Source organism: Henckelia pumila, chromosome 2 (genome assembly GCF_033568475.1).
Source record: "Henckelia pumila isolate YLH828 chromosome 2, ASM3356847v2, whole genome shotgun sequence".
Classification (NCBI taxonomy): domain Eukaryota; kingdom Viridiplantae; phylum Streptophyta; class Magnoliopsida; order Lamiales; family Gesneriaceae; genus Henckelia; species Henckelia pumila.
The window spans coordinates 11052670-11067739 of NC_133121.1; the positions used below are offsets into that span (position 1 = coordinate 11052670).

The following is a 15070-nucleotide window of genomic DNA, read 5'->3' on the forward strand; positions in this document are numbered from 1 at the left end:
ATTTATCATATATAATATATTATATAGTAAATATATCAAAATAAATCAAATTTTACCGTGAATAATGCTCCACTGAAAATGTCTCACAATATTAATTATTATCCTTTTTCCATTTATAACATTAGTCTTTTTAAGCAAATTCAACAGCCTCGATTATGCAAATTTTCTAAATTTTGATTCTAAAATAGGTAAATTATATAATTTATCGAATATTTTATATGTAATAATAATTGGAAATCTTCAAAATTCGTTATTTTAGTATATATACTATATATATATATATATATATATCATTTTTCGAAGATTATGGATATATATTTAATTTTTTTCAAAAATTGATTTGAAACAAGTTTTTATATGAATTTAGCTCCATTAAAAATTGTTTATAGTGTTAATCATTAATTTTTTCCCTTCTTAGCATAAGTTATGAAACAAATATAATTGTATATATATAATAAAATAAATTTTATTTTTGTTTTTAGCAATAAGATTTTGACAGGATTTTATAATATGAAACAAATTTAATTGTATATATATAATAAAATAATTTTTTTTAGCAATAAAATTTTGATAGGATTTTACTGTAAATGACAAAAACTTCACTTTTATATATACAGATATTATTATTATTATTATTATATCAAAACTTTTGATACATTGTGTTTATTGTACACACAGATATAGATGGAGCTAATTTAATCCAAATCCAAATTAAATTAAAAATTTAAAACGTATTATTATTAATTATTAAATTTAAAAATATGAATAAAAATTAAAAGAATCTTTTTTTAATTCAACACGTGTCACAGTGTCGGCATGCAAGCGTTCTTACAAAAGAGTAGCCCTAGGTGGCGTAAGATGGCAGTTGCTTCCTCACACTCTATGACCATGGCTTCCGCGGCGGCGGCGGAGAGGTTATCTTTTTACATTTCTTTCTTGTTTTTGCCTCTGTTGATTGCTAATAATAATAATTTTAAGAAAGCTCGTGATTTTGAGAAGATTATGTTTTTGTTTTAATAAAAAAATTATTGCTTCGAAATAGAGACAAGGATGAATGAAGTGGAATCAAATCTGAAAATTTTCGTGTATTTAATTAGTTTTGGTTTCTGGGCTTTGCAGCATATGATCCCAGCTATTGGTTTTGCCCTAATTTAGTTCTCGCGATGGGTACGATCGCCGATTTTCGACCGTCCGCCGTTCGCGCTCTTCGGAATTTAATGATGGGTGTGATTGAGAGATGGAAGTTAAAAGATGAGGTTGATTTTTTAGAAAAATTACACATAAAATTTCAAAATTTATATCCAAGGGTATGGCCCCTTCCCCCGTTTAGGTCGCTCTACTTGCAGAAAATAATAAAGAGGGCGCCTAGGCAAATCGCTGGTTGCTTTATTTTGAAGAGGTTGGTTTTCGCAGCTATTATTACTTCTTTAACCCTTCAATGTGTCTGATCATCAGAGCTTTTTTTCCCCTGATCAGTATATTTATGTTATGTGCCCATTTCAATTATCTTATTGTTTGTTTTAAATCTGCAAAGCTGTTTATGTTAAGACTCACCACATCGGCTTAACTACGATTTTATGTTGGGAGTGGCACGCCCACGCCCACGCCCGACATACAATTCTCACGCCTTAGCTAGCTTTCCGGGTGATGATAAATCCAAGTCCATGATCTTAACAAGTTATTAGAGTTCAGATTCACCATTTCGCAAGGCTGAAAAAATTTTCCGAAATCCCGAATCCTTCTCATTTTTGTCCTGAAAAAATCTTGATCCGAAATTTTTCCGACCCAAATTTTCGAGATCATTTCCGTACATATGAGAGGGTTCCGGAATCAATCTTTTCTCGAAGGAATTCTGGACCCGAAATAATATTATAATATATTTTTATTAATAATTTTATTAGCATATTGGGCCAAATGTTATTGAGATTCAGCCTATATAACAATTAATTGTGGATTTATTTCAGATAACTGTATTATTTTTTAAATTATCGAATAGTAGAATTCCGAAATAATCCAAAATAACATTTTATTATTGGCTATCTTAAAAAATTAATTAATTAATAATTTATTTAATTCATATTTATAATTATTTAATTAATTAATTAGAATTAGAACAAAATATATAGAATAAGTTATGCAATTTGCTCACCTATTTAACAAATTTATCCATTAATTTGTATCCCAAACATTTTATTAATAATTACCGATCTCTTGACAAAACTTTGAAGCATTGTTCAAAATATTTTAATATTATTATTATGCTTTTAGTCGGTGTTTTCAAAACCGGACCGGTCGGTTCGACCGAAAACCAGTCATTGGTCTGGTCCGGAACACTTCCAAAAACTGTTTTAACGATTGAATTGCTCAGAACCGTTCAAAACCGGTCGAACCAGTCAAGAACCGGTTCCCCGATATTTTGAATTTTTTTTTAATTTTAAAACCTTAATTTAATATTTTATTATATACATACATGATTATTTGTAATTTGTACATCGTTAAAAATATTATTTTAGTATTATTAGAGTTTTTTTAATTAATTAATTTATTAATTAATTTGCAAAAATATGTAACTATAATTAATATTTTGTATATATTTATATCGTTATTTATTTTTCAAACTAGGATGATAAATTTTTTTGTCTATTTTTATACATCTTTTAGGTTTTTAAAATTAAAATTTAAAATATATTATTAATTATATTATATTATATAAACGGTTTTTCGGTTCGACTGTTCGGTTAAAACGGTCCGAGCGGTTGAACAGTTTTTTCAAGATAGGTCAGTTCGATCACCTGTCCGGTTATGAAAACATTGCTTTTAGTTGAAGAATTTTTTAGGAATATAAGTTTCTAAATAGTAATTTTTTAAAAAAAAAATTGATTTTTTGAATAAAACCTTGAACATGAAAAAACATCGTGATATCCTCTACCTAGTTGACGGGATCCCAGAACATTCGGGGTCCGAAAGTATATCGGATACGGGAACGGGAGAAAAAAATCTCCCGATTCTTTTCGGGACGGGAAATGGGTAGGAGGGTCACGAGACAAGTTCCGATCCGATCTTATCCCTACCATTATGTGTTGGGTTGTCCATTAGGCCACCCAATAATTTCTTGTAAACTTGACGTTTGTTCAGTCCTGCGCTTGAGGTGGTTCGTTACATTAGTCTTATATGTAGATTGAGCTAACTTTGGGATGAAATTAGTCGAAAGTCCATAATCTTGATATTTATTATATGATAGACAAGATGATTGTCCTAAATTTCTAGTAGGCATTCGAAAGCAGAACAGTGATTTTTGTTTGTGCACGTACTACATTTGACGCAAATGCCTTCATAAACTTCAAAGAGTTACAAAATTTAGCTTGTGTTCGTTGAATGCCGAGAATAGAAATATAAAGGATTTCATTAAACTTGACTATGTGGGAATATTTCATGCTACCTGTTTGGGCATTGCCTTAATTATACATTTAAGGTTGAACATTCATCAATAAATGTGGGGTCCACTGAAAAAATAATCGACTCGACTTGTATTGATAAATATCCGCCCTTATATGTACATTAGGACAGTGCTCTTACAGGTGACATCAATTGTTGATTTGTTGTTGTGAATCTTTCATTGCCCAAGATAGCCTTGATGTACTCATCTTACTATATTATTAGCTTCTAACTCGTAATAGAGACAGATGTGTAATGGTCTGGTTTTTGTTTTGTCCCTGTTTTTTTTTGTTTTCCAAAAAAATCATCTTTTTAAATTACAGTTTAATCCATTTGTCTTTTTACTTATTTTAATTAGATTATTTCAAATTGCAGTTTAGTCCCTTATTAATTTGACAACTTGGATTGATTTATTACTTCCAAACTTCCGCTGCCCATATTCCATGATGTAGGATGATTATTTAAGTCTGTTTCAAACTGCAACTAGCACTTCTTATCTACTCCTCATCATCATAAATATTGACAGCACTCTGACGAGTTGAAATCAGTAGGTGTTGATAAAAATGTACATTATTGAAATTCTTATTCATTCAGAGTTTCTTTTTTCAAATTTTATGATAACTGGAGTTATATATCCTTCTGGTATCCATCCATGCCTTTCAGTTCGATATCCCCGTGTTATCAATCTATTATTTCATCCGACGAGCCAAGCTGTGCCCAATACTTTATCCACAAACAAGAGTTTCTTTTTCAGTCCAAACCTAATCAAAACCGAGTTCCGTTCCCTCAAATTTTATATCCAATGACGTTCAATATTACTAAAGAAAAAGGTATGATTTCTCAATTCGTAGCAAGCTCTAAATGCACATACCCGTTAGGTCTTAGATCTTGTAATTTTTTTTTGGTTAGTTCTACGATGTTCGAATAAGTCAAGTCTGCGATTGTATTAGTTTCATGATTCTTTTCTTTCTATTTTGATTTCTCTTATTTCTCGTGGAATGGTTGAGCAAAAGAGAAGGACCCTAAGATCTCATGTTATTTAATATGTTTAAAACAAATGCCTTCATAAACTTTGAAGAGATACAAAAATTAACTTGGGATCATTGAAATACGGGAATAGAAAATGCCTTCATTAACTTGGGATCATTGTGGATCCTTCTTTGTTCGAAACTAGTCTTTTATAACTGGATCACCGGGTAACCTTGTCTTCATTTTATGCCTGATATTTCTTCCTTAATGCTCTACATGTGCGTTACGGTAATTTGTCAAGAAATATCCATTTTCCATCATAACGAGGCTTTTTTAACTCGTGGTCCTATCTTTCCAACTGAAGTAATTAATTGTGAATCAATAACGGGTTAATCAGATAATTTCTGGGTAATTTCTCCTTCAATGGACTTCTGTAAATAACTGTGTTTTCTCAAATTTTATGGAATTTTTTGGGAGACGTTGGAGAAGCCTATAATTTTAGAAGCAAACAAATTCATACCAAGTATTCTTTTTATTTAGTGGTTAAATCCAATGAAATTATTCTCTAATGAGAAATCAATGTCTTCCATTTGAAAGGAAAGAGTTTATTAGTTGAAAAAAATCGTGATGTAGGAGAAATAGATATTTACGACAAATGGAGTGGATTTTCAAGAAGCCATACCCGTCTCTCCCCTGATACTTCATACAGTTTTGAGTGCTGTGATGAGTCTTATAAACTCTATTTTTTCCTTATACAGAGTTCCTTTGAGTAACTGCTCCACGTTTAAAGATTCTTAAGACACATCAGCATTATCATTAAGTCTGGCAAACTTAGAAACATTTTTGGTCTGCATCAAAGAAAGGTGTTAGGAATTAGGAAACCGGCAAACACTGCCCCATCCCACACTCTATTTGCTACAAAAGGAGTGTTTTCTTGAGCAGCCATACCCGTCTATCCTGTAATACCTCATACAGTTGAGAGTTCTCTAATGATGTAATACAAATTCTATTTCTTCCTTGTGCAAAGTACCGTTGAGTAACCGCCTCTCCACCTTTGAACATTCTTAAATACTTCAGCATTATCATTAACTCCAAGTGTTCTCGTGGATAGCAAATATGGTGAAATTTCCAACTCGTGAGATGTTGTAAAGAAGGTGGTCCGCATGCTCTCTGTGTCCGAGTTGGTGTGTGTTATGCCGGCAAGAGGTGGAGACATATTTTTATTCATTGTCCTTTTGCGAGCTATCTTTGGATCAAGGCACCGGAGGAGTTGGGCCTCGTTTGGGTGATTCCGAGAACGACGAAGGATTTATTTGGAGCGGACAAGGGTTAGAATTTTATGGACGGTGGTGGTTCATTGTATTTGTGCGTCCGTTTGGTTGGAGAGGAAAATGACGATTTTTGACAATTTAGAGAAGACTTCGGAAGATTGCCGGGACGATATAATTTAGGGTCCATAGCTGGATCAAGGAGCATATGGAGCTAACGATTTTTTCCTTTTGAAATTTATCTGGGAATTGATGTTTTCATTGTTGATAATACGTTGAGGGTTTTGCGTTAGTCGCACGGACCACTTGTCCATTTTTTGTAATTATTATTTTTATCAGTATACTATAATATAATATATTTTCCTATCGAAAATAAAATAAAACACTGCTCCATCCCACGCGCCCACCCTCAAATGCATCCTCCTTAAATTTGTTTTTGTGCCTTTCACCCTCCTAATTACTTGAGAAATTGGGTTTTAAAATACTGCTTTCTTTCTATACACAAAACTCCTAAGTCCTAGCCTCCAAAGAATTCTTATTATGTCCTATTATCACCTTATGAACTCGTGAAATTTCTTAGTTTGTAAAAAATCGCATGATGTAAAATCATACGTAGTGATTACGTATGATTTTAAAATACTGCTTTCTTTCTATACACAAGACTCCTAAGTCCTAACCACCAAATAATTTTTATTATGTTCTATTATCACCTTGTGATCTCGTGAAATTTCTTAGATTGTAAAAAATCGCATGATGTAAAATCATACGTAGTGATTACCACCTAGAGCATACGTTGCTATTTTTCAAAACCAATAAATCTTTTTTATTCTATTGTTATCGCGGAGTTGCTTTATTTTTAACCTCTGCATTCAGGTTTCACCATAAGCTCCATTTACATCACAACTTCAGTCATGCTAGTGACAGGCAACTCTTGAGAAATTTTCAGTGACTAGGGATACTTGAAAACTAGTTAAAGATGAACTGGGGGATTGGATTGAGTCTTTTCGAGTAACTGGCTCCTGATACATGAAATTGAGGTTTTTATTCACATTTAAAATTATATATAAAATATTAGATAATAGATTAAGTTAATTGATGGTATTCATCATTGAGTTAAAATTCTGTAAGGCTGTTTAGATGAAGCCATGAAATAAAAAGGGCAGGAAATGCCTGAAGCTCAATGTAATTGTGTAACGTGTGCATTTATTGTTCGACCTCAAGTGTGTTGCTTTGTTATTGATCACATTACTATATTTATAATATACAATAAGTCTATAATGAATTATATGCAGTTTTTCAAATTTAGATGTATTTTATTATATCTTTTATAGGAAGTTTCAACACTGTCAATGCACACTCGTGCTAATAAACATACATATGCTTGTATAAGACATTTTTGTCCAATTGTTCAAGCAATGTTTTCCGAGACTTCTGATTTGACAAAATCTTACCTTAGTTGAGTGAGAGTCGTGTTTTGCCAAACTTGGTTATATTTTTTGTTGTGGTCTAAGCAGTAAGAAATGTTTGCAAATTATGAATTGGGAATGATTAAATAATTTCCAATACATAGATATTGGAAAAATTGTCATTTCCGTAGTAAATTATTGGTGCATTACTCGCTTCGAGTTGATTCCAATCATTTTCTGTCATAAAGATATGACCATTGGTATGGTGAAGCAAGATAGGTAATGAAATTGGAAAGTTAAATTTGGTCGTCAAACTTTTAATCGTTTATGTTTCTTTGCCTCTTCGATTGTCTAAAATTACTATATTTACAATTTCTATTTTAAGTATATTTTTAGATTGAAAAAATGGCACTCTCCATTAAGTAATATAATCAAATTAATGATTTTTGAACATAATTTTATTTCTCGTCTTCAGCATTCCAAAGACATTGTGGTGCTTTTTATTAAAAAGTTTTTTTAATGATCGTTTCTTGTTTGGGGGCAGGGAGGGGAGTGGATTGTTTATGGCCCAAAATCCAAATCCAAATCCTAATCTTGCCTGTAAATTAATGATGAAGTGGCAATGAATGGGAACAATTCTATGCAATGCTTTGACATGTATGATAATCAGTGGATGTCCAGATTTACGTTCTGTTGTAATCAGTGCACTATTCATTACCGTATCACTTTCCCATTGTAGTCTTATCTGGCTGAATTCTCTACCCCTTCATCTATGGCACATACGAAAAAAATAAATTTTTAATCTTAAGATTTTGATCCACATTTGGAGCTCGTAATTGAACTTAAACTTTTTGCCAATAAATTCATCGTTTCTTATTTTTGATACTCTATTTAAAATTTTAAATGAACTTGATTGCATTTTGTTCTTGTTTGTACTTGCGCCTATTTGTTTGTTTATGTTACTGAAACTGTTTTTTTGGGATCAAATTGCATAGAGCTTATTGAAGGTTTTGCTTTTATCCCTTTTCTCCTCTTCAAGAGATCAAGGGCAATCTATGAGAATTTATCATTACATAAGGTTATAGATCTGGAAGAAAGTTTGAGGCTCTGACCAAACTTGGAAGTCTTGATAAAAGGAATTTTTTTATAAAAAAATTTGTGATTTGAACAATCATGTGTTAGAGATACAGATTGCTGTTTGTATCTTATTGAAATCATGAAATCCTCACCATCAAAGTGAGCTGACAGTTTTCGCTTTTGTTTGTGTTACTTATGTATGCGGAATAACGACTGTGGATGCAACCACCCGATTGATTATTGGTTTTAAACGGTTATTAGGATACTAAATTTTGAAATCCAGTGGTCACTTGATATAATCTGTTATTTTGATGGTATTTAAAGGTCTATGTTAGTAATTTTTTTATGTAAGAATTTATACAGTGATTTATTTTCTTGTCTGGCACGTTGAGAATTTTGATGGATTAGTGTTGATTTGTCTGAATTGTTTGTTGTTTATTACAGTTCTCGACGAGTTTTAGGTTCCCCACTTCTTAGACCATGTCCTTGAGAAAGATTTGGATAAAATGCATTGTTTGCGAAACATTGTGAACCTTGTTGGTGGCAAACCAATAACATGTCTTTTTTGTTGTTAATGCTGTCGTAGGTGGTAAAGGTTTTGTGTATGGGGGTGATAATAATCTGTCAAAGTCTATAATGTTCTACTTGTGGAAGATCCCTGGTTATGCATCCATTTTCCAAACCAGGGAAGAGTTGTGTGTTTGTATCGCATTTTCTTTCTTGCTTAGCCTAGGTGTCAAAAGTGGGTATCAAGAGTGTCGGTGGCCTTCCTATCTGCTAGTAACTTTGCTTCTTTGATAGTTCTTTTTATCAATGTGTAACAGAAGTCCAAAAGCTGTTTTTTCCCTTTCATCGTTTCATGTTCCTGCATATCTGCGTTGTTTGTAATATTTATTTGCTGACAAGACTGCCATCTGCTTGACAAGATCCTAAATTGCCATGGCCATCTGAAGTAAGAGGTTAGTGTGACTAACATGGTGATCCTTCGATCTAGTCAACCGGTGATGTTTTTGAGTTTTGCAGTTATCATATGCTAGAACTGCCATACTTTGTTGAAGATCCTCACTGATGATTTACTCTGTTATTACGTTTCCTCTAATTACTGAAAAAGTTGGCTGGGATCAGCAAAGAAAATATTTACCATCTAACTTGTGCTTGATGATTTGCAGTGACGATTCATCTTTGGTGTACATGAGCTAGAGTGCATGCTATTTTTTCCCCTTCTGAGAATACATTTTGACGGCATTGTTTTATTTCTTGGCATGTAGGTGGGCGTTGCAGCTGCAAAAATTAGTGACATCTTCAAAGATGGCATCCAACGATATAATAAATGTTTGTGATTATGGCATTCAGATTGATCACTGAAGAAGAATGTCAAATGTAACCACTGTGGCAAAATAGTAAGCGGTTTCCATCGCCTTAAATGCCATTTAGGAGCAGTTGGAAAAGATGTAAAGCCTTGCTTAAAGGTTCCAGTCGATGTGAAAGAAGTATTTGAGGCAGTATTGCTTGAAAAGAAAATTAATAATTTGAAGAGAAATTTGAGCCCTCCAAAGGGTAATGTCAACATCGATATAGCAGACACTGAATCTGATAAATCTGAAGGGGACTGTCTATTAGAAAACTCGGTGGTTAAAAGTGGGCTTCTTTGTCCAATAAAAGAATGTGTTCGAAGTTGGCACCAGTGGTCCTGAAGATTCATCGGAGAGGGAGGTAAAAAAAAGTGTAAGTAGGTTCTTCTATGGATCAGGCCATCAAAATATGCAACTATATGTCGAGGAAATGGGAAAAACATGGAAAACTACTGGTTGCAGCATCTTGTTAGATGGTTGGATTGATTCAGGTGGTCGAAATCTTTACAATCATAGGATATTTCACCTTTAGTGGACAATGTTGATGACATGCAATTATTCCTTGATGAAGTTCTTTCGGAGTTTCGAAAAAAAGCTGAGAAGTGTTTCCTAAAAACAATTTTAAACACAATCTATATGTTCAATTTCTGCTTCTATGGAAATAGTTGACAAGCGACTCGTGGAGATGTACAAGCACGTGAGTTGTGTCTAAAATGTATTAGAGAAGGCTAGGATTATCTTAGAATTTGTTAGGAATCATGTTTGTGCCTTGAAACATTTCAAATCTTCTGTTTGCATTCAGAACCCTTGTAGACCATCCAAATGTAAAGTTTTTATGATTCTATAATTTATCGACGTTTAACTGTCTGTATTGATTATATCATTTTATTTAATTTTCGCTATGATTTTGAATTTTAAATAAATTTAATGGTATGATTTAAAAAATTTTAGAAAAAAATGTCATCAAGAATTTTTCTTGCGTGTCCTCTTAATCAAAACTTTAATATAAATATTTTTAATATGTTATATTTGCTTTTATGAAATTAGTTGGCAAGCGACGAGTGAAGAAGTAAAAACATGTGTTTTGGACTGTAAGTGCATCCACTTGCATGAGTTGCATTGAAAATGCATTGGCGAAGGCTAGGATTATCATAGATTTTGTGCGGAATTCATTTCTGTGCTTTAAAACATTTCAAAACATGTGCTTGCATTTTAAAACATTTTGTACCATATTTAACACTGGACAGTATGGTTTCAAAAAAGTAAATGTTTTGTTTGTTTTCTCACTAGAAAATCTCGGAAATGTCGACTTTAACTGAAGACAAACAAGCTGTTGGCTTGGTTAAAAGCTCTCTTCTGGAAAGAGACGACAATGACTTTGAAGGCATCTATGCGGCCTCTTATCCGTGCATTAGACTTTTTGCATGAGAACTACAATAAGCCGCAAATTAGTTTCGTCTCCAAAATAATATCTCAGGCCAAGGGAAAAATCAAAGAGGGGTGTAACCATATGGAGTCTCAGTACATGCCGTATTGGATAGTAATTGACGAGATTGGGAAGAATCACCTCCACATTTCCCTTCATTTTGCTGGTTGTTTTAATTGATGTAAAAATTTGGGATAATTGCATATATTACCCTTGTGAAATCATGAAATTGCTAAAAATAACCTATGACTATAAGCCCCTTGTGTTTTCAAATTTTGTGCACAAATACCCCTGAAAATATGTACGGATAAGGGGTTATAGCTCAAATTTTGAAAACACAGGGAGATATGTGCTTAAGATTAAAAAATACAGGGAGCTAGTAGATCATTATTTTTTCATAGGGGGTTTTTAGCAATCTCGATATTTCACAGGGGTAATGTATGTAATTACCCCTAAAAATTTTATAAAATCTCACATACTGATGTTATTAATTTTAATTTTATTGTAAATTTGAAATAGAAAAAAATATGTTTATATAGAGATTATTATGTATGAGAATAGTGTTTGTATAGAGTTTATTTTAATAGAGATGAAAGTGTGTAGACATAAATTTAATGTCCACCCAAATCTTTAGCATGAACCAAAGACAATTATTGACATTTTATTGTTGTACCTTATGTTTTAATTCTTGTGCTTAATAGAATTCCATGGAGTCTTTAAAAGTCTATCGATATTTTGAATACCTCTAGCTTTTTGTAAAATTTTTAAAATTCAAGTTTGAATAGTGCATGACTTTTTAAAACTTTACAAATGTTCATCTTGAATACTACAAATAAAAGTCTAGATTGAATATTTCTAAACTTTTAAACTCCACAAAAGTCATTAAAACTTCATAACCAATACACCCCCTTAAATTTTTGTGTGTTCATATATATGTATGATAACATATGTTTTGCTTAACATAACGATATTATGGCTCGACTAACCTAAAAATATAAAAATTTAATTAAATATCTATATTGAAAAATTGCATATATCACCCTTGTGAAATCTCGTGTTCACTGATAACCTCTTGTGAAATTTTTTTGAGCTAAAAACCCCTTGTGTTTTTGGATCGGTAGCACGCGTACCCCTCCTGCTATGTTTTGTGGCTCACGCGCTCTTAGATGCGAAAATGCAAGTTTTTTTTTATAAATTTGGTCCAAAATACCCTTAAATGTCACCCAATCTGATCGGCCATTGAACCAGTTACCTTTATCTTCTCCGATCACAACTCCGCCCAGCCGTATTTCCGATGTCCCTTGCTTGCTTTAGACTCCTCTTCACCTCTCCCACAAGCCTCGACATTTTTTCTTTCATTTTCTTCCCTCAATCTGTCGAGCTCCAGCTCTAATCTTACGCAGGTACTCACCATGAAGCCGACTGGTTTTCCTTCATTTTCGACCAACTCCGACCACCAATCTTCCAAAGAAACCCCGATAGGTGACCCTCTTGTCCAGACGAACAAAACGTACACATCAATTTTTTCGATCCGTACTTCCTTTGGGAAAATAAGATAGGGGCAATTTCGTCATTTTTTTTATTATACTAAAATTTTGAATGGTATGCGTGTGCTGTAAATGTGAAATCATAGGGAGTTATTAGCTCAAAAAATTTTCACAAGGGGTTATAAGCGAACACGAAATTTCACATGGGTGATATATGCAATTTCCCCTATCTATATTGATTATATTATTTCATTTAATTTTGCTCATAATTTTGAGTTTTTGTATTGATTTTTTATATTTAGTCATTACTACTTTTTATCATATTAAATAAAGGGGAAATTGCATATATTACCCTTGTGAAATCCCGGGTTTGCTGATACCCCATATGAAAGTTTTTTAAGCTAATAACCCTTGGAATTCTAGATATGTAGCAAACAAACCTTTACAGTTAAAAAAATGACGAAAATAACCCAACATAAAAAAATGATTAAATTAATTTTTTTATAATTTTATATTTAATTGAATAAAATAATCAAATTTTAGTTAAATGACTATTAAACTTATATATAATTATTTTATATTAATATTTTCATTTTTTAAGCAGGGGCGTTTTCGTTATTTTTTCGTTATTTTTAACTAAAAAGGGTGTTCATGATACATATCTAGAATCACAGGGGGTTATTAGCTTAAAAAATTTTCGTAGGGGGTTATCAGCAAACGTGGGATTACACAGGGGTAATATATGTGATTTTTCCTTAAATAAATATAATTTAATTTTTTATAATGTTACGTTTTTTAACTTTTTAAAGAGTGTCGTCGTGAATATATGGTGTATTGATTTTTCATAAATCGTTGTTATATGTATCTTAATTACAACCTTGATATAAATTTATTTAACATATTCTAAAAATAATTAACATTTTTAATCAAAATTTATTCATCGACAATGACAAAAAAAATTTGAATTTTTTGAAAATTTTTAATTTTTAAAAATGTTGATAGAAAAATAATATATAATTTTTCTAGATATCTTTTTGTATTATTTTTAAGTAAGAGTTTCATTCAATTAAGCCAAAGAAGTCAATTTATCCACAAGATTGATATCTCCATTTGACATAAATATTTTTATATAACAATTTTTACAATAATATTTAAAATCTAAATATATTCATTTTTTTAGTACAAAATCTAAATATATTCATTATATCATCTCAATAATTTTATATAATTTTTATATACTAATTTATGTGCATCGCACGAGTGAAATACTAATAATAAATCAACAACACAAATGATAACATGAACCCTATTAATGTTCGGCTAAAAATTAGGAAAAACCCAATTTAACAATTTTAAATTAAAAAAAACCTATGAAATTCTTCGATTATGGCCTTCACTTTCTTTTGAAAGCATATCACAACCAACTCATCTTTCATTCGATTATTATAGCCTTCACTTTCTTTTGAACGCATATCACAACCAACTCATCGCGGAAAGATAGAACAAAAAAAAAAAAAATAGCGATTAAAAAAAAAACATCGAAATAGGGGACTTGAATCAAAGAGAGAACATTTTCTTTCTTTTTTTTTTTTTCAAGAATAATCTTGACTTGAATGACTCGATTTTTTGCATCAAAGAAAAAATCGATTTTGGATTTGAGATTTGATGACTCAATTTTTTTTTTTTTTTTTGGCTTTGGTAAAACGATTTGCTGCACACGACGGTTCGAGTCAACGGATCCGAGGTGGGTCGTGGGTTTAGTCGGACATAGGGGTGCAAACGAACCGAATCGAGCCGAATAATGGTAAAATTCTAAGGCTCGAATTCGGCTCGATAAGAGTATATTCTTCGAGTTCGAGCTCGATTTGAAGTTCGATAATTTCAAATATTTTGTCTCGAGCTCGGCTCGAAATGAAGTTCGAGTTCGAGTTCGGCTCGAAATATTCGAACCTATTCGTGAACTATTCGAATATTATGGTTCGAAAAGCTCGAAATATTCGAAAAAAGTTCGAAATGTATATATATTTATTATATAATTATATTATATTAATTAAATATTAAGGTTCGCGAACTATCGAACAGTATAATTTCGGCTCGAGCTCGGCTCGAAAAAAAGTTCGAACATGTTCGAATTCGGCTCGAGTTCGATAAGCTCGAATACAAATTAAATATTTATCGAGCGAGCTCGTAAAGCTCACGAACAGGTTCAGTTCGTTTGCACCCCTAGTCGGACCCATGTACATATATGACATATTATATTTAATATATATTGTATATACACACAATATATAAATATAAAAATATAAATATTATATGTATATATAATATGTATAGTTTTGATCTCCACACTCTACTAGTTTACACCATAGTTTATAAAAAATCCGTGGACGACTGATAACACAGTAGTTTAGCAATCTCTATAAAAAGGGCGAATCCAAGATTATATATTTGGCGGGTCGGCCTGTCCACACATACAATCTCAAAAAAATAATTATTATATATGTTTGATATAAATTTCAATAAAATAAATTAATTAATTTTAAAAATAAATAGAATACTTAAAGACAATATTTGTATAGTACTATAAAAGAGAAGCCAAAAGTTCCTTGAAATATATACTCAATTAAGTATCAATTAACATTTTCTAACT

General features: G+C 31.8%; 1 long non-coding RNA gene across 1 annotated transcript; it reads left to right on the forward strand.

The window, feature by feature from the left end:
* The first annotated feature begins 808 nt into the window (after window positions 1-808).
* Window positions 809-10203, forward strand: LOC140880841 (uncharacterized). The gene is made up of 3 exons (XR_012149717.1): window positions 809-914; window positions 1120-1399; window positions 9424-10203. It is a non-coding gene; the product is annotated as an uncharacterized lncRNA (long non-coding RNA).
* The last annotated feature ends 4867 nt before the right edge of the window (window positions 10204-15070 follow it).